Here is a 22640-nt window from a genome sequence, read left to right as displayed (position 1 = left end):
CAAAACGCCTTATTGATGTTTTGTGTGCGCTGATAACGGGTGTTAAACGCAAGGGATGGCTTATGAACTGCGCTTTTATTCGTCACCTGAGAGATTAACGCGATAAAAGTGACCATAGCAAGGTCCATTCTGAAGAAAACCTTTGGAACCGTGACAGGTGAATCACCGACTACAGATAAATTACGTACGGTTTTCTCTTATCTCTGTAGGTGAGTGCATATTCAGATGCCCCTACAACAGTGCACGTAAATACCACACGTCATTATATGTAGATTGTAACTGGTTCATTGCGGAATCAGTTGCATTCCCCACTTACCTCTAATTACCTTTATGCCGAATTAATAACGCCGAATATCTTGTTATACCACAGACTTTGATCGGTGGAAGAACGGTGTACAAGACCGCTGAAAATGAAGTTGGAAGCGAGCAGAATAGTTTAAGATGAAGTGAAAAAAAAGATGGGAAATACATGTAAAAAAAAAAAAACAAGGAAAATATCGAAACGCTGTCTCCTGCCGTCCTCGTCGGGAGCACCTTTTTTAGCTTTGAGAAGAACACCAGAGAACAAGTAAATCTATACTAAATATTACTATACGAGGACAGATCGTTGTTTAACGTTGTAACCAAAAATCTCGGAAAGTTCGAGACCGATTTGCTTCAAATTTTGTACGAAGCTCTAATAAACATTCGAACGGGCATAGGTCATATTTTTTAAATATATGTAGAGGGAAACTTTTTTTTTCTTCAAAAATCTGCGAAAGTTCTTGGCCGATTTATTTCAAATTTTCAAATTTTATAAGATACTGTGATAAACTATATATTATATGTAAATATAAAAAAAATAGAGGAACGTTGTTAGCAGAAGTCACGAAAAGTGCTTGACCGGTTTACTTCAATTTTTTACATTATACAGCAATAAACGTTCAGACGGACATACTTTATACATGTGTATTCCTTGAAACGAGAATGTACAGGCTTTCTGTGAAAATCGACTGCGCGACATAAACTGCTGTGGTGTGAAAACGTGTTGTTTCGTTTTCTTTCTCGCAGTTTCAACTAATATAGGAGGGCATGTAAACTATTAGACAAATTGTCTCCCCTTTATATACCCTTTCTCCTTCTCCATAATTTTAAACGATAATTACATAACAACGGTATGCTCTTTTGTTGTTTTCTTCGCCGTCTGCGGAATCAGGAGAATTATATTTATGGGTTATTGGCTTATGACAAGAATACCAGTATGGAATATCAATCGTCCGAAGCTATCCTACCCATTCACGTATTAAAAGTATACAAAATACTGTCATTCAGGCTACTATTCTCACAGATCCAACAACCTGAAAGCCCTCTCGAGCAAATATACATTTGTTCTTAAGTGGTTTACCCATTCATCATTTTAAGCGACTTCAGTTCCCAATCTATGTTTCATTTGCAGTGACAGTAAACAACGCTCAAGGCCAGAGAGAAGAGAGGAGAGATGGACAAAGAGGATGGGGAGAGAATGGACAAAAAGTGGGAGGAGGTGGACAGAGAGTGGGGAATGGAGAAGATGGGCAGAGAGAATAGCGAGAGTAGTTTAGGGTGTGTATCCAATTTCCATACACATTTCGCAAAACCGAAGCATTGCCGGATTCGCTGGTAATATTATATGCCCAGAATTCAGGGAAACAGGTGTGCTCTACAGGATAAGAATAGCCACATCATTGTGACGAATGAAACGTCCCTTCAATCTATCCTAGAAGAATGACCTTCCAGGTAACTTCTGGCAGAAGCCGAAGTTTAGCAGACTCATATATACATTTCCTTGTCCGGCATTTAAGGCGACTAAACAACGAACAAGAACAAGCGAAAATGGTGTTCTGACGGATGTATAATGAGATGGAATACCGAGTCATTGGCGACTGCTCAAAATATGAGTTTTTTTTCTCCAGATGTCAACTGTCCGCCAGCCACTTAATACATGAAGGTAAAAAATGATGTATTACAAAACTTAAATTCTTATGTAAGCCCATGTCTTCTCCCTCCCTTCCTCACTCCGTCACACACACACACACACACACACACACCTTGTTATCGCTCTGGCCTTCAGTGCTAACACTGGTTTGGTGCAGCAGTCCTCGCTAGTCTGTGCAAACCACTGTCTCAGCATTGCATAACTGCTGCAACTTACATCCATTTGAACCAGCTTACACTACACTTAGTTTTCCCTCTACAGCCTTACATCACCCCCACCCCACCCCACCACCCAAACTTCTATCCATCATCCAGTTGGTATCTCCTGGATGGCTCAGGATATGCCCTTTCAACAGACCTCTTCTTTTAGTAAAGCTGTCCCATAAGGTTCTCTCCCCCCCGCCCCCTTATTCACTTGAGTACCTCTTCGTTATGTATCCGATCTAACCACATAATCTTCAGCATTCTTCTTAAGCGCCACATATCAAAAGTAATTATATTAAATTTCAGCCTCCAGTTGCATAAGCAAAGAAACTTTACCTAGGATTCCGCTATAGTCATAAGACTGCGTCACGTCTACTAATGTTTCGCCGATAGGTCACACCAACGGGCCAGACAGGTGGGTCGCGGACGCTGGGTCGTAACTGGGCGCAGCGGGCAGCGTCGCAGCGAGATCATCTGGTGGTGCGGAGTAATACAGACTTAAAACCAGCAAATGTTAACTGAGATTATTATGGAAAATAGTTTATTACAATAGTTAGGACTATTAATGGCATTAAAGCCTTAGGTTTCTGAAGTTACCGTTCCATAAAAAGCAGAAGACCTATAGAAAGTGTACTCTGCATAAGTATGAATGAACATTGGCTCAAATGGCTCTGAGGACTATGGGACTTAACATCTGAGGTCATCAGTCCCCTAGAACTTAGAACTACTTAAACCTAATTAACCTAAGGACATCACACACATCCATGCCCGAGGCAGGATTCGAACCTGCGACCATAGCGGTCGCGCGGTTCCCGACTGAAGCGCCTAGAACCGCTCGGCCACACTGGCCGGCGAATGAACATTAATTTATAACATTATTTGTTACAACAGCTAGAAATGTTACTGGCAAATAAACCATAAAACTGAAGTTACAGGTCTATGAGAGGCAAATGACTTTATATAACGTAAAGGAGCCTTTTAATAAGAAAACTTCGTGAGTTAAGGTTAACAGTGCCTGAAATGTGTGGAACGTGGCTAAGAATTAACGCCTGTGTACGATAATGAGGACAGATGTCTCATACAGGTTAGCGGTTAAATACACAGTATGTGATCAGCAATTAATACATAAGAATGTATGAGACATTTGTCGTCATTATCATTCACAGGCGTTAATTCTTAGCTAAGTTCCACACATACCAGGCACTGTTAACCTTAACTCATGGTTTTTTCTTATTAAAAGGTTCCTTTACGCTATATGATGTCATTTGCCTCTCATAGAGCCGGCCGTTGTGGCCGAGCGGTTCTAGGCGCTACAGTCTTGGAGCCACGCGACCGCGACGGTCGCAGGTTCGAATCCTGCCTCGGGCAGGGATGTGTGTGATGTCCTTAGGTTAGTTAGGTTTAAGTAGTTCTAAGTTCTAGGGGACTGATGACCACAGATGTTAAGTCCAAGAGTGCTCAGAGCCATTTGAACCATTTTGTCTATTGCTTGCGGCACCACCCGAAGGACGAAGGCGATCATTTTTTGGATCAAACGCCATACGTCCGCCAAAGGCCGCCATATCAGGCGATGTTCCGCTGTGTCTATAACAATGCACTGCGGACACAGTGGCTCGCCCGCCATATGAATTGTGTGCAATCTGGAACGAGTCACGTATTTCCCATTTACCATCTGATACCACAGTGCTCGCGTTCCCGTATCAAGGTGTGCGTGGTGCACTGTCCGCCATACCACTGACCACGTAACTGTTGGTTGGCGGCGCTATACGGCATTATTCGGCCGTCGTCGAGTCAAGATGCGATATGTATCACGTGCAGTTGCCGTCCTGGTAGTCGGTAGTTCCATATGTACACAACTGTGTTCCACAAAAAAGGTTCTCATATGGGCAAGCGATGGTGAGATGTGAGACACCGCTACCGGTGCTGAATCCTAATGTTGCCAGGATTCGTCGCGCCAACACCACCGGCGTAGGAAGAACTTGCGCCAGGTGGGGGATGCGAGACGCTAGATAAGTGTTGGCAAAGATGACTCGTTGTATCATATCCAGTGCCCTTAACCTGTGACTCCGGACACTCGCACGAATTGTTTGCAGATGATTCCTGTAGCTTAGTGCCGCCGTACGTCGAACGTCTGTAATGAAGGTAATTCCTAGGCATTTCATCTTGTTGATCGGTTGTAATGATGCTACACTTTCTGTCGGGAGTCCTCTCCCGATGTTCATCGCTCCCGACTTTGCCATGTTCATACGACTTCCCGTAGCCATGCAATACAAATTAATCCAACGCAGGGCCGCTCTTGCCACGTCGCCTAACCGTGCTAAAAACGCTAGGTCATCTGCGTATGTTCTGCATATGAACTTGTTGTGCCTTATGGTCATTCCTTGGAGTCGATTCCGGAGCCCGCAGTGCAGTGATTCGACAACGATGGCATACGATATCGTCGACAGCGGGCACCCTTGTCTGACCGAATGTGAGATGGTGGTGAGCCCCACCAAGCGTGCATTGATGAGCACTCTGGATGAGGCCCCATGGAGTAGTCTCATAACCACGGTAACAAAACTTTCTGGAAACTTCATTTGCGTCATCACTTCCGTAAGATGCGCATGGCTCAGCCTGTCAAAGGCGCGATCGCAACCACTCAGCTACCGGGGACGGACAGGTTTGTGACTGGGTTGAGGACACTTTGGGAGACAGACCTCAGTACGTTATACTTAACGGGCTTGAAACAGACAGGTGTAAAGGTAATTTCAGAATTACAGGAAGGAAAGGTCAAAAGACCAGTTACTGTTTACATTATATATAAATAGTCCATTAGATATCGTCGGAATCTCTATGAAGCTGTTCGCAGATAACGCGGTTGTCTGTAAGGTTTCAACGCCAGAGGACTAGCGAAGTGCAGGAATATCGATGATTTGTGCAGCGACTGGCAGTTCACGCTGAACGTAAATAAATTTGACGTATGGAACATAAATAGGCGAAGAGATCCACTACTGTTCAGTTACGCCATTTGCGACAAACCATTGGAAAGAATAACTACCGTAAAATAACCAGGAGCAACTATCCCGAGCTATCTACTTTGGGATGACAACGTAAAACAAACTATAATATAATTAAACGCAAGCCTGAGCTCCATTGGAAGAATCTTAACGAAATGTAATTCATCGACAAAAATAGGTGGTTAAAAAAAGACTTGTACATCCGATTCCTTAGTATTGTTCATCAGTCTGGGATCTTTACCTGGTTGGATTAATGGGAAAGAGAGACTAGACGCCGGCCGCTGTGGCCGAGCGGCTCTAGGCGCCTCACTCCGGAACTGCGCTGCTGCTACGGTCGCAGGTTCGAATCCTGCCTCGGGCATGGATGTGTGTGATGTCCTTAAGTTAGCTAGATTTAAGTAGTTCTAAGTCTAGGGTACTGATGGTTCAAATGGCTCTGAGCACTATGGGACTTAACATCTATGGTCATCAGTCCCCTAGAACTTAGAACTACTTAAACCTAACTAACCTAAGGACATCACACAACACCCAGTCATCACGAGGCAGAGAAAATCATTGACCCCGCCGGGAATCGAACCCGGGAACCCGGGCGTGGGAAGCGAGGACGCTACCGCACGACCACGAGCTGCGAACTAGGGGACTGATGATGGTTCAAATGGCTCTGAGCACTATGGGACTTAACTTCTAAGGCCCTCAGTCCCCTAGAACTTAGAACTAATTAAACCTAACTAACCTAAGGACATCACACCCATCCATGCCCGAGGTAGGATTCGAACCTGCAACCGTAGCGGTCGCGCGGTTCCAGACTGTAGAGCCTAGAACCGGGGATTGATGACCTCAGATGTTAAGTCTCGTAGTATTTAGAACCATTTTAGAGACTAGACAAAACGAAGAGCTGCTAATTCCATCAATGAATCTTGCACAGGAGCAGTACGGAGATCATCATCAAAGCAGACGCTCTGAGAGTGTCTTTCAGCACACACATTTATTATTCAAATTTCGAGAGAATACTTACTCTCACATGCTCCCCGCAAAATGACCGCGACGAGAAAACCCGAAAAATTTGACATAATACGGAAGTTTACCGACAGTAATAATTCCTACGCGCTATTCACGAGCAGAACAAAGTAGGAAGGACTAAGATAGTGGTATCAGAAGTAATCTCACCCCGTTTCAGTGTTGGGAACTATTCGAGGACACAATCAATCCACCGCTATTAGAATACAGCCTGTATTGAAATCGCCTTGGGAAACTCGATTCAAATAAACAGCTGACGTAAGAAAAATTTTATATAGATTCTCACAGCAGTTTCTTCTCCAATCCACAGTCAGAAAGTAATGCAATGTACTGTTCCAAGCTCGTCAGTTGGAATCCACAGACTTGGGTTTCCTACAACCCCAGTAGTTCTACCTGGGATGGGGACTTTTAGTTTAACGTGGAGTGACACCAATTTGTTCCTGGAGAATCTTCATACCATTGAGGTGGTGAAGGTTATTTTAAAAGCTGATCGAAACTTTCCGTGGTAGGGCCGGGATTCGAACCTTCGACAGTTGTTTTGAGGCACATGCTTTACCACTAGACCTCAACGCAAGACGTCACTTGAATCATTACTCACACGAAAGTTTATTGGCAGTCGCTCTTTACTCCCAATGGAACAGCTAAGTCCGAAACTAATAGTAGTTTCCACCCCGCACCCTAAGGTGTTACCGACACCCCAGCCCAGTCTGCTCTTCCTCAATAGTATGATCAAGCATACGAGAGAATCGTGGTATTCTTGGATGCACTGTTTGTGTGGTGCTTCGGATCCAGACTCGGCAACGTAACTTCAGCGGCCCCCTTGCACAGTTCAAAAGGAGTTGAGGCTATGTGCCGGCTCCGGATGTCAGTCTCTCCCCCTCTCATCATCATCATCATCATCATCATCCGTTCATCCATCACAAATATTACACCCCATCACACACACCCATTGCCAGTCACCTGCATTTATCAAATGCATTGAAGCATGCAGCTCTCACCTCGCGAAGAAGAAAGGTGTCGCTGTGAATAAGGACATAAAAATGTTACCAGTTGGGTGGCTGAACCTGCTCTTCGATGTCTTCCAGCGAACAATGCAATACGTCTTTAGTTTGTTGGTCTTGTATGTTCACTTTCTGTTAATACACTGAAGACGCAAAGAAACTGGTACACCTGCCTAATATCGCGCAGGGCCCAAGCGAGCACGCAGAAGTACCGCAACATAACGTCGCTCGGACTCGACTAATGTCTGAAGTAGTTCTGAATGAAATTGACACCATGAATCCTGCGGGGCTGTCTATAAATCAGTAAGAGTACGAGGGGGTGGAGATCTCTTCTGAACAGCACGTTGCAAGGCATCCCAGATATGCTTAATAATGTTCATGTCTGGGGAGTTTGGTGGGCAGCGGAAGTGTTTAAACTCAGAAGAGTGTTCCTGGAGCCACTCTGTAACAATTCTGAACGCGTGGGGTGTCGCATTGTCCTACTGGAATTGCCCAAGTTCGTTGGAATGCACAATGGACATGAATGGATGCAGGTGATCAGACAGGATGCTTACGAACTTGTCACCTGTCAAGAGTCGTACCTAGACGTATCAGGGGTCCCATATCACTCCGGTGCACACGCCCCACACCGTTACAGAGCCTCCACCATCTTAAACAGTCCCCTACTGACATGCAGGGTCCACGGATTCGTGAGGTTGTCTCCATACCCTTGCACATCCATTCGCTCGATACAATTCGAAACAAGACTCGTCCGACCAGGCAACATGTTTCCAGTCCTCAACAGTCCAATATCGGCGTTGACGGGCCCAGGTGAGGCGTAAAGCTTCGTGTTTTGCAGTTATCAAGGGTGCACAAGTCGGCCTTCGGCTCCGAAATCCCAAATCGATGTTTCATTGAATGGTTCGCACGCTGACACTTGTTGATGGCCCAGCATCGAAATCTGCAGCAGTTTGCGGAAGGGTTCCACTTGTGTCACATTGAACGCTTCTCTTCAGTCGTCGTTGGTCCCGTTCTTGCAGGATCTTTTTGCGGCCACAGCGATGTTGGAGATTTGATGTTTTACCCGATTCCTGATATTCACGGTACACTCGTGAAATGGTCGTACGGGAAAATCCCCACATCATCGCTGCCTCTGAGATGCTGTGTCGCATCGTTCGTGCGCCGACTATACATGACGTTAAATCTTGATCACTTGCCATTGTAACAGCAGTAATCGATCTAACAACTGCGCCAGCCACTTTTTGTCTTATTATGGTGTTGCCGACCGCAGCATCGTATTCTGCCTGCTCACATATCTCTTTATTTGAATATGCATGCCTATACCAATATCTTTGGCGCTGCAGTATTTATGTACAATGCCGACTTCAATGACGTGGGAATCACAGTTTTACAGGATATTAATTTTAAGAAATGTCTGGCTTCATCAGTATTCGCATGACCTGAGCTTAGTCAACCAACGGTAAGTCTTCTTACTCGAGAGCTCAAGGTGCAGAATTTGTTGGTGTATCGTCCAGTACTATATATCTTTCATGATACGGTCCAACTCCACAAACATTGAACCGTTCTGTGTTTGACTTTGTGACAAGTGTGTTAGAGAAATAATTTTAAATGGGAGATGTTTCAGTAGGAAGTAGATAGAGGAAAGAACAGGAGATCTTGGAACCTTTTTCATAAATTGGTCAGTGCGTTTGTTGCCCCTAATAACACCATGATCGAGTATCCACTATAGATGAATCAGCTGATGCAACTCCATCGCTCTATTCAGATGCTCATACTCAATTCTGTGTTTCAATAAATCGGCGGCACGCCGTATTTTTACAGTATTCGTGTCTGATATCTTATAGAACATAGTGAGAAGCTTGGAACTGAATTAGGTAGCTACATGTTCCTGTGCAAGTAATCATGTTGTTTTGGAAAGAGGCAAGATGGCGGTAAATATTTAGCACCACTCGTCATAATGCAGAAAACTTTTGTTTATGTGTTAGAATCCCCATCATTTGTCCATCGTAGTTCCATTAGAACAAGATGAATGTTGTCTGCCCAGGCGTCTGTTCGCAGTAGTGACGTACTCTCTTGAGAAACGAGTACAGCTACAGGAGAAATTAGCAGTTCATTTAACACGTTTCGCTGTTACCTCCTCTGTGTTCCATGTTGGTGGGTCAGAGAAGACCTACATGAATGCCCGTAGTGTTTGTCTTTGCAGAATGTGGTATTGTGGCCACTGTTACAGTAAAGTCACGAATTAGTGAGAACTTCGTGACCACCCATGTACGTTGTCTGGGTTGCGTACCTATGCTCTATTGTGTCTTTGTGTTTCTCAATTTCCAGTTACTGAATATTAACTTAATACAGGAAGAAAATCCTATTAAACGCTTTGAGGAGACAGAATAGGTATCATTTTGGTTGATAGCAGGCTGCATATTTGACTAGAGTCTACACACACTAGATTTGGTCTAAATGTAAGACTATCCATAGGACCTGACGTATTACTGCGATGCATAACTTTTCTTTCCTCACCTGGGAATTTAAGCCTTATTGGCTTCTTATCCGTGTTTAGAAATGGGTTGTAGCGAGTGTCCTAACCAACGTACTGAATTCTTCAAGATGCATTACTGTTCCGAAATGTTCCTTAATGAACAGTCGACATTCCACTACTGCCGCAGAGTCTTAGGCCGTTTACCTAGTGGTTGTTTTCATATGTACCCAGCGAGGTGACGTAATTGTCTACTGGCCTTTTCATTGTGTCGACAGCACTTGAAATTGTCGTCTGGCCATTCAAATGCAAGTTTTTTCATGATTTTACTAAATGGTTTTAAGGCGGACGCAGGAATTGGCCCTCTGAAAAGAGCAGAACTAATCTCTCTCGCCGGCCCTCTGTGGCCGAGCGGCTCTAGGCGCATCAGTCCGGAACCGCGAGACCGCTACGGTCGCAGGTTCGAATCCTGCCTAGGGCATGGATGTGTGTGGTGTCCTTAGGTTAGTTAGGTTTAAGTAGTTCTAAGTTCTAGGGGACTGATGACCTCAGCAGTTAGGTCCCATAGTGCTCAGAGCCATTTGAACCATTTTTAATCTCTCTCTCCATTCTTATATTACTGAACGTGTGCACGGTCGCTAATTGCCTCCTCGTCGACGGGATGTTAGAGATAAGCTAAATTTCCTTCCACTTTAACTCTTTCACGTACCATGGAGGATATACTTCCCACTAAATGCATTTCCTTACAGCGTTTAAGGAAATATGTTTACTATTTCTGTACGCTCCTGGCATCTAGTAGCAGTCCTCTGCACCAGCTGTAGTTTCTGTTTGTTGTGAAATATAGCCTTCTGGACTATGGGAAGTATATATTTCACTAAACAATAGTGTATTAATGATTATTGGGAAGTATGGTTACTCCCAAAGTAGTTTCTGGAAGGGGCATGGGAAGTATGCTTACCACAAAATTAATATGTTATTTCTGGTCCTCGGGAAGCATACCAACCTACCTTTAAAGCTTTTGCGAATACATCTTATCACTTCAGTCTATGCCTGACATCATGTGGTAGTACACTACACGAGGTGCATGAAATCTGCTCCAACAATCAGTTTCTGTTTGTCATGGGATCACTACTGTTGTCGGAACACACTGCTTCGCTTCTGCAATATACATTATTGTGACCTGTAACAGCTAGTACCTTTATTGTGAGATAAAGTTTCAACGATTTTTTTGACACTATGGTACGTAAACTCTAATACCGGCAGCAATTATATTTTAAATAAAGTAAAAGAAAACATAAAAACAGAATACACTGTTCATGACACATAACAGCTCACAAAAGGGAAGTGGGAAATCCATTTGTAATCATAGTTTTAATATCTCACAAAGGCGCCGTGGTGATATTTGTACCACCATACTTTTTGGTCGTAAATCACAAAAATAAAATTACCAAAGAATAAATATAGTCAGTTGATCACAATTCTAATAGGATAGCAAAAAAAGTTTCACCGAGCAGGTACAAAAATGCGCCCGCGAAAGACTTACATGCTTCAAAATCGCAGCTCTCTCTCAGCAAGGCAATACGAGGACATTCTGGGCGGGCTTACTGCAGCCTAGACAGCTTGATGACGCGCTAACTGTCCGCCATTGCCAGAGTGCCACGACAAAGCGTCAGTTCACTTGTGATGTGCAGCAGCTGACGCCATGGGACAAACGCCATTTAACTGAAATGGTCGCCCACGGCCTGCTTCACTATCGCTGACAGCAGCGAACAGCACTGCATTCTGTCTGTGCAACCAGCACTTCCAGAAGAGATTTTAGCCCTACCTGTTTCACAGACGCTTAAAGATGTGTTTTTTCCACCTCAGTCAATTGGCGGTCGTCGCTCTCAGAAACAAAGCGTTTACACCACAGTGCAGTAAAATCCCTGTCGCCATCGTACGGGTCGGCCGATTATTGAGAGTGGATTTTCATTATCTAATCACTTCACTTAATTTTACTAAAATATTTAAATTATTTATTGCTTTTAAGCTCACAGTATTATTTGAAATGAAAACGGAGCAAATTCTAAGTTTATTATTATTATGTCGACGAATGCGTGCTTGTGAACAACTAGTTCTGCTTCCTTTTGTCCTCTTCTTCAGCCTTGGCGGAGACGTCATGTAGATGTTTCCATCGTTTTTTCACTTCCCAGCCTGAAAAAGATTATTAAGTTACGTCTACATTAGCTATGTAATAATACAAAATAATAATTTGTGCACACAACAGTGTTGTGTGTGTAGCCGCGCATTTGGTAACGTGCGCCACCACTTGGACAGTGACGGTTAAACTACCGTCTGCGCCAGTGGCAGCACAGCTGCCGCCGAAGACAGATTTGCCGCTCGCTTATTTTTCCGCTTAATGTGCAACCACTAATTTACGTCAGTGTACTAATGTTGGAACCGCGGTGACGGTCAACTGACCGCAGCGGAATAATCCGTCGTGTGTGCAACCGGCCTTAAGCGAAGTGTCCAAGGGGCGTGAACGCCGATGCGTGCCACGCTTTCGTAATTGCGTTCGATCCATGACTGGAGTGATCCCATTATTCGTGGGTCGTGGACAGATCACACGGATTGAAGTGCAAACGAAAGTGTGACTCAAATGAAAGCGTGATTTAGCTGATCGCGTGAAGCCGTCCATGAACGATCTGCTCATTGAGAGTTGTGCTGTGGTGAGTTAGGTTATTGCTGCTGTTTCGGCACAGAGAATGAATTGGCTGGTGCATCCGGAAGCAGAACGGAAGAAAAGACAATGGTGGGTCAGGAACTTGATACTTCAAAGAAAATCTGGGGCACATAATTTGGTTTATATGGAACTAAGACATAATTACACTGAAGATTTCAAAAGCTTATTACGAATTACGCAAGTTCAGTTCGATTAGCTTTTGAAACGCGTTTCACCACATATTCCAGAATCAGATACGAATATGAGACAAGCAGTAAAAAAATATTCCACTTGGCGTCGTCTCGCTGAGCTCGTCAAAAAAAAAAAAAAAATGGTTCAAATGGCTCTGAGCACTATGGGACTTACCATCTATGGTCATCAGTCCCCTAGAACTTAGAACTACTTAAACCTAACTAACCTAAGGACAGCACACAACACCGAGTCATCACGAGGCAGAGAAAATCCCTAACCCCGCCGGGAATCGAACCCGGGAACCCGGGCGTGGGAAGCGAGAACGCTACCGCACGACCACGAGCCGCGGACGCTGAGCTCGTCAATATCACTTTAATCCACAGAGAGAGATTGTGACTGCTCCGGTTGTGGTTGTTCATTTGAGTTTGTTGGTCACACATGCAATCAAAACATTAATTTTGTTTCAAGTGCCGATAATTTCAGACGAATAGAAAAACATAGAATATGGGTTTAGAGAGCGATGACATTTTCCACGCTGTACATTAGCTCTGGACGGAAAACACGTTGACATTCTTACCCATCCCGCTACTGGATCCAATTATCACAATTACAAAAATAATTTTCATAGTGTACTATTAGATTTTGCTGTGTCCGATTGTTGTTGCCTGTATGTTGTTGATGTAGGGGCTAAAGAAAGAAGTGCTGATCGATGTGTATTTCAAAACAGCACATTGTACAACGCTTTTGAGACTAATTTCCTTGCTATGCCAACTGATGTTATTATTGTAGAGGACAAGCGTTACGCTAAAAACGCGTTCGGCTTAACATGTATCCACAAGAAATAATCTACCACTATCGAGTCTCAAGGACTCAAAGAGTTGTAGAAAATACTTTTCGCATACTTGTGAGTAAATTCAGAGTATTTGAAAAACCAATACCTTTAAAAATACAGTCTGTGGACATAGTAGTATTAGTGTGCTGCGTGTTGCATAATAGGCTGCGGAAAACGAAACCTGCCTACACCACAGCAGGTTAAATTACTGTGAGAATGGAAACTATCGTAGTTTCCCTGAATCGTGGCGTCAAGAAATTACTGGCCTACAGAACCTTCCGCAAACTGCCCACAGACTTCCGCATCGACAGGTACAACAAATTCAGCAGAGGTACCGTGATTACTTTAATAATGAAGCTGCTGTGTCCTGGCAACGTGAATAGAACTGTAGATCACATCAGTGTCAGTATTGTGCTCAGTTAATTTGTACAGAGTCAACTTCAATTTGCATGCGTTGACAAAGTAAATGTATTGCTACATATATTTTGTCATATGACTGTAGCGATTCGGTGGAAAATAGGAGTGAGAATACCTGTGGAAAGGAGAGGTGTGAGGAAGAAAAGTGGTGGGAGGACCGAGCCAAATGGAGAGGACTCGTCAGCATTCAGACCCGGCAGTAGCTGGAGCGGCATCCGGTTCAAATGGTTAAAATGGCTCTGAGCACTATGGGACTTAACTTCTGAAGTCATCAGTCCCCTAGAACTTAGAACTACTTAAACCTACCTAACCTAAGGACATCACAAACATCCATGCCCGAGGCAGGATTCGAACCTGCGACCGTAGCGGTCTCGCGGTTCCAGACTGTAGCGCCTAGAACCGCTCGGGGATCCGGATATAGATAAATAGATAGGTAGACTGTAGTGTTTATGGTGCTAAATATTGCATTTAAAGAAGGGGTTACAATTTCTCTAAGATACTTACTGTGTTGTATAATAATTATAAAAATTGTTGTTATAATGTAAATGTAAGACACAATTTTGAAGTATATGAAGTTTTAAAACTGGAAACATAAACTTTTATTTGACTTACCAGAATTGATAGTGTGGGTCATTGCTGAATGAATGGGCCAATAAAAGAATTCATCCTCTCAAACCAGAAGATATTTTGTTTGTAGCGTCGTTAGTGTTTACTCCAGACTGTTTAAAAAAATAAATAAATAAAAAAAAATAAAAAAAACCACAGAAGACGTAAACTTACAACTGAAAAATGAAACACGTTTGATTTGAAGCGTGAGTCCTTAACGCCTGTCTGTGACTTCAAGGTCAAATTCACGACCTTCCGTGCACATGACAGTATGCCTCAAGCTAGCGTCTCACGCCCCGTGGGAACCCGGCTTATATACATAGCTCAGCTGAGAGGAAAGAAAAATCATTATTGTGGTATATTGTTACCCATACCTGGAATTCTCACTGTTTTCTTTCCAAATTTGAGTAGCCATCCTGCGTAAAACAATTGGCGAAGTAATCCCTAATCTGTAGGTTGACTCTTGCATAGATTACAGCGGCCAGCCACTTTTTAAGATGCTGTTTATTTATTTAAGCAGCGCCGTTACCGGTTTCGAACGTACAAGTTGATCTTCAGACGGCTAGGTCACTTTTTGCATTAGATTTCGCCTTTTGTTTCCCCAACTGACGAAATTTCCTCGGGGTGGTGGTGCCCTACGACCGAAACAAGATGCGAGGCAATGTCTTTTTCACTGTAATTGTGCCTCACAACGATTTTAAGTGATGTAAAAAAATTATTAAAGGGAAGATGTTTCGGTTTCTTACGATGAAGAATCCACGCCATTATGTTCAAGTGCATACTGCTTATGATCTTGCAGCAGTGAAAACAGTATAATGGACTTCTTATGCGTATGTATGTACACAGTGTAAAACACCACTCACACACTAAGAAGTTTCATCACATGGAGGTATTTATACAAAGATGGCGATGTTACAACGATAACAATGTCAAAGACTTCCGCTCTGAGATATTTCGTTATGTACATGTATGTGACAGTAAAAACTTACAAATTGCTAATGTCACATAATTACTATTTACATTGAAAAAGAACTGATTAAAATTAAGATAAACAAAGCAGTCAGTTGCAAAGTGTTACTGCAGTGATATTTCATAAATATTATGGTATACATTGAAACCAAAGTAAGTGGTAAGGGCCACATGTACATAAGTATGTATTACAACTATGAACATATTATGGCATACATTGCAAGCACATTAAGTGGTTTGGGATGGATGTGCATGTATAAATAGTACAACACTGGACATTTCATTGGCTAAAAAAATGGAAAGCAGGTGAATGAAATTTTGAAGAAAGGCTGCATTGGCTAACTCGGTTCGTCTATTGAGGAGATTTTGTGGAGATTTGCTTTTATGTACATATATTTGAATCTCCTCAGGCAAATTCATTTAGCTACCTTTCTGAGCATGGTGCAGTACTTGTACATGGTCGTTAATGCTCTTTATTCTATGACTGTTGGAAGTTGTGTTCATGGAAAATGTGGATTTTGAAATTTGTTCAAACGTTTGGCATCTGTATGCTCTTTGAACCGTGTTTCAAGGATTCTTCCAGTTTGTCCTATATGGTAAGAGGGGCAAATTTGAGAGCTGAGGTTGTACATGCTGAATTTTTTGTATGTGGGGTTGTTATTCTTTAAGTTGTGAACTACTAACTGCTGAAGTTTGTTGTTTGTGTGGAAGCTTATTTTAATGTGTGTGTTTTTAAATAGATTGCTTATTTTATAGGATGTGCTCCCTAAGTCCGCTATTGGTACCTCTTTTGCCTTGCAGTGTCATACTATCAGAGTGCGGTCCATATAATGTTTCGTCAAAGCGAATACCGCCTTGCTTTCTTACATTCATTCTTACGTTCCAACATACGCATTATCCTACATAATCTGTTGTTAAAAATCATTTTCTTCACATTCAAATATAATAGGATAAGATTTCAAAATGTGCATTTATGCTGCATAGCCCCACCTCGTTTAAACAAAAGACATACGTTTACCTGGTATATGCAAGCGACCTTCAGCTAAACGTTTTCCAGGAGATGAACTTTTAAGTACATTACAGTCGCTAGATTTGCCATTAACACTTATATCAACATACGTGAAGCAGTAAACAGAGTTCAACATAGCTAGAAGTATCACAGAGAACTATTGTTTATAATTGAAGTGGTCTGAACCCGACGTAGGCAGCATTCTTATGCATACAAGTATATGCACATCATCAATGGCTCTTAAACAGTTAGGAAAATTGTTATTTCCACCAACAGAATGCAAGAAGGTAGTGAAAAAGCAACTGTATTTGTTTGCCGATAAAATCACTCCTAAAAGTAGTTTGATCGAAAAGTTGATGTCTCTTAAGGAAAATGTTTTTATGCTTTTTAATTCCATATTCGGATTTTATGGTTATAACAGCTGCGCTAATAATGTAATTCTATTCGAAAAATTTTAATGGGCACGATAGAAACAGTATTAACATACATTAAAACGAATTGTTGAAGGACACTCAGTGCCCGTTATTGTTAAAAACAAGACCGGCATGGTTTTTTTACACCGTGACAGTTTAATATTTGTATGTAATGAGATGTCAATAGGCGATGAGGTATTGTTAAGCCTCTAGTTTGTTAAGCTGCTAAATTTGTTATTGTTAGATTAGAACAAAGCAACAGAAGTGTTATAGAGACTCTTTGGGAACTGGTGTGGGAATCCCTGGAGGAAAGGGGACGTTCATTTCGAGAAAAACTATTGAGAACCGGCCTTTGAAACTGACTGCAGAACGATCATAGTGCCGCCCTACATACATTTCATGTAAGGACTACGAAAGTCTGCAAGACCTTAAATAAGGAAATGAGTCACAGTCAACATAATAGTATGCCAGTAGCAATTGATGATGATGAGTAGGAGTCCTCTGTGTACCCGCTCATTCCCTCTTTCAAGAGTCACTATCGTGAACAAAAGTTACGGGATTGTTGAGAAGCGAAATTATGAACACTACAGTCAGATTCGAGCAGTCTCAACGGGTTTCAAACCACTGATCAGGAATATTGCAGCACACACCATCGAACATGTCGTAGATACATCCATTCACTAGCGCATGTTCCCAACAACAAGGCATACCTAAAAGTGCTGTATTGATCACAGCTGAACAATCAGCCAGTTCCTGGAATCAACGGCCTGCCCGTTGACACTCATCTTACAGTGGCAACACCCAGATCTGCAATAAGTCCTCCTGTGATTTCGCCACAGCTAACAAATTCACCGGAATCCTCCTACTCACAAGAATGAACTGATAGTTACGAATTGTTGGAGTTGGGATACATAGATGAAAATTAGCCATTGTGTATGTATGATATGTACGAGAAAACAATAAAAATGCTTTTCTTACCTTACTGTAACTGACTGCTCTTCCTCGACTGCTGCATATTTTCTCATTACAATATCTTGATGTGATAATTTTGTGCACAGTATGCACAGCAGCTCGTCGAATGAGCTGTTAGATATACGATAATAGTTGAACTTCTCAGGATGCTCACATAAATCCACGTGTAATGTATGAAAATGCTCCGTAAGTAATCGTTTCCTGACAATTGTATGGACCCAGAATTGTCGACTTTGCTTTCATCGTTGATATATTAGATTCATAGCTACAAATCGTGGTTGTGCATTATTGTCGTTTTCACGTTCCCAAAAGGTGTCTGCCGGGTGCGTTATTGCCCCGACACTTCTGCCGGCGATCTACAGTCTGTCGTGTGCGCCCCCCTCCCCTTCCACTATCCCCTTAACCTGTTAAGTAAGAGAATGGCTTTTTCTTCCTCTGGCATAACAATAGAGTACATGGTTGTGAACAGGACTTAATTTCGGCCAGAACGGCGTTCCGACACTTTGACTCAATGGAACAAGTCGGTAACGGAGATTTCCGTGAATACACGTGTATTGAATCACAACGCAAATACACTGTGTGATCAAAATTATCCGGACGCCTGGCTGAAAATGACTTAAAAGTTCGTGGCACTCTCCATCGGTAATGCTGGAATTCAGTATGGTTTTGACCCACCCTTAGCCTCGATGGCAGCTTCCACTCTCGCAGGCAAACGTTGAATCAGGTGATGGTAGGTTTCTTGGGGAATGGCAGCCCATTCTCCCCGGAGTGCTGCACTGAGGAGAGATAACGATGTCGGTCGGTGAGGCCTGGCACATTCCAAAGGTGTCCTATAGGATTCAGGTCAGGACTCTGTGCAGGCCAGTCCATTACAGGGATATTACTGTCGTGTAGCTACTCCGCCACGGACCGTGCGTTATGCACAGGTGCTCGATCGTGTTGAAGGATGCAATCGCCATCCCCGAATTGTTCTTCAACAGTGGAAAGCAAGAAGGTGCTTAAAACATCAATGTAGACCTCTGCTGTGATAGTGCCACGCAAAACAACAAGGGGTGCAAGCACCTCCATAAAAAACACGACCGCACCATAACACCACCGTCTCCGAATTTTACTGTTGGCACCACACATGCTGGCATATGACGTTCACCGGGAATTCGCCATATCCACATCCTGCCATCGAATCATATTGTATACCGTGATTCGTTACTCCACACAATGTTTTTCCACTGTTCAATCGTCCAATGTTTAGGTTCCTTTCACCAAGCGAGGCGTCGTTTGGCATTTACCGGCGTGTGTGTGGCTTATGAGCAGCCGCTCGACCATGAAATCCAAGTTTTCTCACCTCCTGCCTAGCTGTCATAGTGCTTTCAGTGGATCCTGATGAAGTTTGGAATTCTGTGTGATGGGCTGGATAGATGTCTGCCTATTATACATTACGCCCCCTCTTTACCTGTCGGCGGTCTCTGTCAGTCAACAGAAGGGATCGGCCTGTACGCTTTTGTGCTGTACGTGTCCCTTCACGTTTCCATGTCACCATCACATCGGAAACAGTGGACCTAGGGATGTTTAGAAGTGTGGAAATCTCGCGTACAGACGTATGACACAAGTGACACGCAATCACCTGACCACGTTCGATGTCCGTGAGTTCTGCGGAGCGCCCCATTTTGCTCTCTCACGATGTCTAATGACTATTGAAGCCGCTGATATGGAGTACATGGCAGTAGGTGGCAGCACAATGCATCTTCTCCGCTGCGTCGGCAATGGTTGACTAGCGTGACGCGATGGGCAGTGGCGTGGAGCGAGGCTCTCTCCCTCCCTCCCTCCCTCCCTCCCTCCCTCCCGCTCTCCCGCCACCTCCCTCTCTCTGTGTGCGAGTGCGAGTACGCGCGCGTACGCGAAATATGCCAAGGTAACGTTATTCTGCTGCTACAATGCAACTTTTTGAACGTTGCAACTGGCAGTTGAAAACATCATAGTCACGAAAACTACCGTCTTTACCCTACACGCATTAAGCAGAACTGGGGAGCAAAGCGACACTGCTACACTAGCCCCTGTTGTTCATATAAAATTTTGTAGTTTTATCGTTGTGAGGCTAAGAAATTGTGTTTTAAAAACTCGTATTTCAGAACAGTATTGTGTAAAAATTGTTTCTAATTGTTAAGTTTTATCACACATTTTAAAAAGTCAAAAGTTGAGATCTTTATGGGGATTGGGGGAGGGAGGGCGGTGGAGAGATGGACTTGTATTGTTCAAGAGGTGCGTTCCGGGACGTAAAATTTTAGAAGTTAAGCACGTGTTTTATGCTCTCTTTGGGAACAGAAATGGATGGAACTACTTCATTTATTATGTATTTCTAAGTTGACCACGCGTTGTGTGTTCGCATATATCGATACCATTTGGCCAGGAGTTGAAAATAGTCCATAGTAGTTTCACTGGAAAATATACATGGAATTGATTTGTTTGACATTTTTTTCTGTTAACCATATCAACAAGCCTGCCTGGTGACTAATGCAACAACAGATAATTTTTAAAGTTAGGGTGGCCACAGCTAAAGATAGTTACCCATGATTGACTGACCAATTCATACAGTACACCAGATGTTTAAATACAGGTGTTAAAACTATTAAAATTATCAAAATATAAAACTGAATGAAAAGTCCAGTAGTCCGCGGTAACTGTATTTATTTGACTAGGGACCGCCGGCCGTGATGGCCGAGCGGTTCTAGGCGCTACACTCTGGAACCGCGCTGCTGCTACGGCCGCAGGTTCGAATCCTGCCGCGGGCATGGATGTGTGTGACGTCCTTAGGTTAGTTAGGTTTAAGTAGTTCTAAGTCTAGGGGACTGATGACCTCAGCAGTTAAGTCCCATAGTGCTCAGAGACATTTGAACCATTTGAACTTGGGACCCAAACAACCGGCTTCACAACTTTTAAGTTGCATCTTCAGGTGTATATAAATGCTGTGTCATATGGTGTAGGAAGTTGTTACAGAATGCCACAAAGTAACAGTTTGCGTGGCTAGGCCAAGTTCTCAGTCTTCCTCAGTTGATAAAACCCACAACGATGAATACCCAGTCTGTGTTAAAATCACGAACTGTCATCGCTTATCGATTAAAATATGTTCCAGTAGGGCTATTTCGAGCAATAGACTATGGCACTCGTAAATGTTATCCATTGAAGTGTTGGGTCCGGAAGCCGAGACGCTTGTGTGTGTTTGTCGCCAACATAATAGTTATCGTAGCAACTGACAACACAAGCTACGAGGCATCCGGGGTCTTGTCGGATCGTGTGCGGTGGCTGCCTTCCGGTACCTTCCCGTGTGAGAAAGCCTTGAGATACGACGTAAGGTGTAGTATCAAAAGCAGTCGCCATATCGCGGTCGATGGAAAGCCCGACCAGATACCGTGATTTCTGGAGCTGTGACGTAAAGTGATCGAGCCGTTGGATTTCTGCACAAGCAGAGCCCCAGCGACGACGGCAGTATTCTTCCATCAGCTACGCGTCCGGCGCTGACTAAACCCCACACTGAGCACTGCGCATGACGCAAGCGGACTTGGGCCGGCCACGCCGCTCACACGAGTGACGTGTCGCAACCTGTGAAGAGTGCGAATCGCGCGACCGTGTTAGCCGATGTCCAGAGGGCAAACTCGTGCAACCGCCCCGGTCGCCGGTGTCAGGGTCGGGTGCAGATAACCCACTCGCAAACCAGACACATTCGTACGACGCGCACTGTTTATCGACTGACAGTGGTGTCAACGTTTTAAGGGATGTAACTACCGCGCGCGGATTGACCTTCCGTTGTTACTGTCGGGTCTCAAAGACCCAGCGTGATTAGTTTTTGGTACTATAACCGTGCCGCATTTCGTGTAGCTTCTTATCTTTCACTGTTGTGAAATTTGATTGTTGAATGTGGATCGAAGTTCATTGTGTAGGAGTGAATTTGACGTGTCTGGGTCTGCCAGAATCGCCGGTAGCAAGCAGGTAAGTAATGTTTGGGTCTGCAGGATCTACAATAGCACTTGTGATATCTTCTTTTGTAACACAAATACGATCTCATTTCGCATTCAGTACGCTGAATCACCCTGTTGATTTCAGTACAGAGCTAAAATGGATGAGAGAGGAGATATGTTAAACTATATATGTTGTTGTTGTTGTGGTCTTCAGTCCTGAGACTGGTTTGATGCAGCTCTCCATGCTACTCTATCCTGTGCAAGCTTCTTCATCTCCCAGTACCTACTGCAACCTACATCTTTCTGAATCTGCTTAGTGTATTCATCTCGTGGTCTCCCCCTACGATTTTTACCCTCCACGCTGCCCTCCAATACTAAATTGGTGATCCCTTGATGCCTCAGAACATGTCCTACCAACCGATCCCTTCTTCTGGTCAAGTTGTGCCACAAACATCTCTTCTCCCCAATCCTATTCAATACTTCCTCATACTTCCTCATTAGTTATGTGATCTACCCATCTAATCTTCAGCATTCTTCTGTAGCACCACATTTCGAAAGCTTCTATTCTCTTCTTGTCCAAACTATTTACCGTCCATGTTTCGCTTCCATACATGGCTACACTCCATACAAATACTTTCAGAAATGACTTCCTGACACTTAAATCTATACTCGATGTTAACAAATTTCTCTTCTGCAGAAACGCTTTCCTTGCCATTGCCAGTCTACATTTTATATCCTCTCTACTTCGACCATCATCAGTTATTTTGCTCCCCAAATAGCAAAACTCCTTTACTACTTTAAGTGTCTCATTTCCTAATCTAATACCCTCAACATCACCCGACTTAATTCGACTACATTCCATTATCCTCGTTTTGCTTTTGTTGATGTTCATCTTATATCCTCCCTTCAAGACACTATCCATTCCGTTCAACTGC

General features: G+C 43.4%; 1 protein-coding gene across 4 annotated transcripts in view; it reads left to right on the top strand.

The window, feature by feature from the left end:
* The window catches only part of LOC126183685 (1-acyl-sn-glycerol-3-phosphate acyltransferase alpha-like), a 749564-nt gene that overhangs the window by 151625 nt on the left and 575299 nt on the right, over nucleotides 1–22640 (top strand). For 2 of the 4 annotated variants that reach the window (XM_049925865.1, XM_049925866.1), the window contains exon 1: nucleotides 21488–21736. The exons of the other annotated variants lie outside the window; for them this stretch is intronic. The gene's annotated coding sequence lies outside the window, so the exon portion shown is untranslated. Of the gene's footprint in view, nucleotides 1–21487; nucleotides 21737–22640 lie in introns of those variants that run through there. 4 annotated transcript variants of the gene reach the window in all.

This window comes from Schistocerca cancellata, chromosome 4, assembly GCF_023864275.1.
Source record: "Schistocerca cancellata isolate TAMUIC-IGC-003103 chromosome 4, iqSchCanc2.1, whole genome shotgun sequence".
Lineage (NCBI taxonomy): Eukaryota > Metazoa > Arthropoda > Insecta > Orthoptera > Acrididae > Schistocerca > Schistocerca cancellata.
This window is presented reverse-complemented; position numbering and strand designations above follow the sequence as displayed.